Source organism: Alligator sinensis, unplaced genomic scaffold, assembly GCF_000455745.1.
Source record: "Alligator sinensis unplaced genomic scaffold, ASM45574v1 scaffold233_2, whole genome shotgun sequence".
Classification (NCBI taxonomy): domain Eukaryota; kingdom Metazoa; phylum Chordata; order Crocodylia; family Alligatoridae; genus Alligator; species Alligator sinensis.
The window spans coordinates 2,044,111-2,048,132 of record NW_005841941.1 but is presented as its reverse complement, the minus strand read 5'-3'; the positions used below and the strand labels follow the sequence as shown (position 1 = coordinate 2,048,132).

At 43.1% G+C, this 4,022-nt stretch overlaps 1 long non-coding RNA gene across 2 annotated transcripts; it reads right to left on the bottom strand.

Annotated features, from left to right (window-relative positions):
• Window positions 1-2,029: 2,029 nt before the first annotated feature.
• Window positions 2,030-3,472, bottom strand: LOC102380241. 2 transcript variants are annotated; one of them, XR_323380.2, is made up of 3 exons: window positions 3,282-3,472; window positions 2,692-2,762; window positions 2,030-2,565 (listed from the first exon to the last, which is right to left on the bottom strand). It is a non-coding gene; the product is annotated as an uncharacterized LOC102380241 (long non-coding RNA). The 2 variants fall into 2 exon arrangements; XR_323379.2 differs by lacking the exon at window positions 3,282-3,472 and adding an exon at window positions 3,147-3,179.
• Window positions 3,473-4,022: the final 550 nt, after the last annotated feature.

The following is a 4,022-nucleotide window of genomic DNA, read 5'->3' as shown; positions in this document are numbered from 1 at the left end:
CCCTCTTCCCTGCCTATGCAGGGGGTCGGACTCAATGATCTATTGAGGTCCCTTCCGACCCTAGCATCTATGAATCTATGAACCTCTATTAAAAACATTTGGTTCAAGAATCTGCCAGAATTTAGACAAATGCTGATCTCTTTACACCCTCATTTGTAGTGGCAGGAGGCAGCCTGCGTACACATTGGAACTGAGTAAGTGGAACTGCTTGACAGAAAATAAATTGAGACAAGTTCTCCTCAGACCTTCATCTGTAAGTGTAGATGCACCCAGCCAGTTTCTCTGGGAGATTTGTGCTTCCACTTTCAGAGACACTGTTCTTTTATAGTTTGTTTGCTGAAAATGTTGGATAAGAACAGAACATGAGACAACAACAACTTCACTGTCAGTGGCAGCTAGGGGCACCAGATTGGGAGCCAGGAAACCCAGCTTCTATTCCAGTCTCTGCCATTGACCTATTGGGTGGCCTTGTTCAAGCCGCTTCCCTTTCCTGTGCCTATAATTCTTTTCTTGTGAATTGTCTTCTGGCTTGTCTTTTTAGTGTATAGATACTTTGAGGGCAGGGACTCTCTCTTGTGATGCACAGAAAGCATCTAAGCACAGCACTGATGAACTGTGCAATTCTTCTATGGCTTTGTGTTAACATGTTGGGAAGAATGGTGCCAACAAAAAGGACAGAGAGTGTATTGAAGGTTCAATGAGAAAGCTCAAAGCCACCAGCACTGTAAGTTGTTCTGAGCAGTTGACTCGCCTTAGAGCTTAATGTGACCAATGGGTCCTGCTCACATGGAGCAGCTTGCTGAAGTAGTCTTATCTGTGATACACCTTTCACCAGGTACAATATAGGTACATGTGACCATCTGGTATCCCACTGCTACCTTCTTCAGCAATAGACAATTGGGGCACCTTCCCAAACCAGAAGGAAATGTCCTCTTTCTCCAGACTGTTGAAGACATTCCCCTTTGGCTACCATCTTGCCTGACACCAGGACTCCATGGGGGATGCCCAAAGCCAGACTGCAGAACTGTAGGATCATGGGACTGGAAGGAACTTCCTGGATCAGAGGCCAGTCTTCTGCTATCACTGGCAACTATGACATGTAATTTCATTCATAAAGTGATCAAGCTTTATCTTTAACCTCGTTAGTTTTTCTGCTCTTGCTACACCATTTAGATGTTTTTAATGGAACCATGGAACCATATCCCCCACGGACTGGACAGAGGGAGAGAGGCAGCACACACTAATCAATGAGTAAGGCCTACTTGGAAAGGGTCTGGTAAACACACAGATCTGAACCAGAAGAGAAGTGTGCTTAGCTCGAAGCAGGTGATTTCAGTGGAATGATTCCTTCTTCCCTAAGGTCACAGGGCAGAGAGAGATGCATAAAATCTTCCATTGACCAAACTTTGTTGCTTCAGGAAGTGTCTACATTTTCAGCACCATGAACCTTAGCAAGGAGAATTCCTGCTTTAAGGGTTTTTTTAAAGGCAAAACTAGCAAAATCACACCATTTAGGTATTTACTGGGGTAACAGCTAACAGCCCCAGTGATGGAGCAGAATTCCCCATGCAGGACACTACAAACAGAACACGAGGATGGAACCTGGCCCAAAGTACAAACCATGAGGCAACAGGTAGGATCAGGTGGACAGACACGAAAGCAAGAGTATGTGCTGGTTAGCATGATCAGCAATGGTCACAGTGTACTAGCTGTCTACTTTTGGTCAAGTTTGAATGCTGAACTTTCCAAGGGGTGAGAGTTTTGTTCTGTCAAACAGGATTCAAACAGGTCCAGTCATCTGTCACCACTTCTCACAGCCTTTGCACAGTTGTGCATCCCATAAGACAGCCTCGCCCTTGTTTAACTAGGGCTTTATCTGGAGATCAGAAAACATTTGGATCTGGATCTTTCAAACAGAACAGCATTTCATGGCAACCTAGCCAAAGGGAGTTAAGTAATATTAAAGCATGATATTTCATAGTTGCATAACTAGCAGCAGCTGCTTTAGAGCTGAAACAAATTACCCTGAAAGAAAGATTTTTTTACTGGAGAAAACTTTGAACTAAATTACAGTATAATCTACTCATAAATCCTTTTGTTTTATGAGGGGACTCTGATCTGTTGCTTAGAATGGGGCAGTGAGACTTGGGATGTCTATGATCCTCTTTATAACTCTGATTCTATATAATTTTAGATGCATAAGAAAGGCCCAAACTTACCAAATGTCACAATGATTCTGAGTGCCCAACCTGAAGCGCAAATGCAGACACTGGTTGATACTCACAAGGACAATTAATAGCTGCAACAGATTAGGAGTCCCCATTTCTTGGAGTCTTGAATTCGAGTTCGGATGTCTATCTAAAAGGCACCATTTCTAATGCAATCCCAAGTTACAGGGCTTGATAATAAAGGAGAATAATTCCCTCTTCTCTAGGAGTAATGGGTGGATTTCTCTGACTGCTGGTTTTGCAGGGTAGATGATCAAATAGATGATCAAAAGGCTTCCTCCCAGCCTGAAGGTCTAGGAAATGTCTAGTGCAACTCTTCAGCAGTTCAGTTGAGCACCTACAGAAAAGCTCACTTAATTACAGTTTGTACTTATAGAACACAGACACCTTCATTTTGAGTATTTCCAGGTGTCTCACAAAATAGCATTATGCCTAGTAATGTTGCATTTGTTCAGTAATTTACCTTACAGCCAAGCTGTGAATCAGTAAAAGTCTTCTACTCCGAAGGCTTCCTTGTGCTTTGTAGATTTACATCTGGAAGAGACCACCGTGATCATTTACTCAGACTTGCTGTATAAGGGAGACCCAGGCCAGGGAATGTCACCCTTGACTCTGGATTCTTACCCTGTCACTCATGGTTGAACTATTGCCTGTTTTCCAGAAAGAGTTCCCAGTTTTGGCTTAAAAACACAAAGTTGTACATCAAGGAGTCCTTCCTGTGTAAGAGACTGCTCTGGAACAGTAGGATTCCAGCCATTGCCCTATGATGTTTCAAATAATAGTTTCTTTAAACTGATTTGAGAAACTCAGACCTTTAAACGGAATAAATATGGGAAGAATCTTTACTAAAAATGCAGTGCCAGCAGGGCTGAATTTGATGGCAGGCATGCTTTAAGTTAAACCTATTTAGATTAGTACCTGGCTTTCAGAATCATGAAGGCCATAAGGATCTCTGCATTCGCCAATAACTGCACTAGCAAGATGCTGAGAATGCACCAGTCCATCTCCTCTCACTGGTTTATTGTTTCATTGCCACTTTGCTTCTCTACATACCTGAGTCTGCAGACAGAATTTCTGGCTAAAGGAGAGGGAGCACATATGTGACCCAGGTGCTATGGGCAGCTGTGCTGCTGATTTGCTCTGTGACATTGGCAAGGTCAGTTAGTCGGTTTGTGGCTCAGTTCTCCATCTGTCCAACAGGGATAATACTACCCCTCTACATCCAAGGAACATTGGGAGAACTGAAATGCTTTAAAACCCTCAGAGGGAAGTTATGCTGCTATGTGAGTGTAAAGGATTATTATTAGAGCAAGAAGATCCCCAGCTGGTATCAATTGCTGTTGTTCCACTGCAGGCAATGGGCCAGATCCCCACCTGCTGCAAATTGCCAGAGCTGCACCAAAGCCATTCTTCTTCATTTAAACTTGCTGAGACTCTGTCCCAACAACTTTGGAAGTGGGGACTCCACTACTACAGATGCAGAGAAGGCGGCAGGATATCAGGTAGAAATAAGGTACTTTAAAACATAAACAAGGACTTCCTTTGAAGTTGCACAGGGGGAACAACAGGCAAGACTTCTTGTGCCTACCTGTCTGTGCTCTGTATCTCTCTATCAAAAGATCTGAAAGCACTTGACAAAGACTAATTGCTGTTCCTGCAATGTCCTTAACAGGTAAGCACTGTGATGCTAACTTAACACATGAACAGACTGGTAAAGTGATGTATCCAAAGTCACTCAAGGTATCTGTGATAAAGCAGGAAATAAAACTGATCTTTAAGTAACCAGTGCTGTGA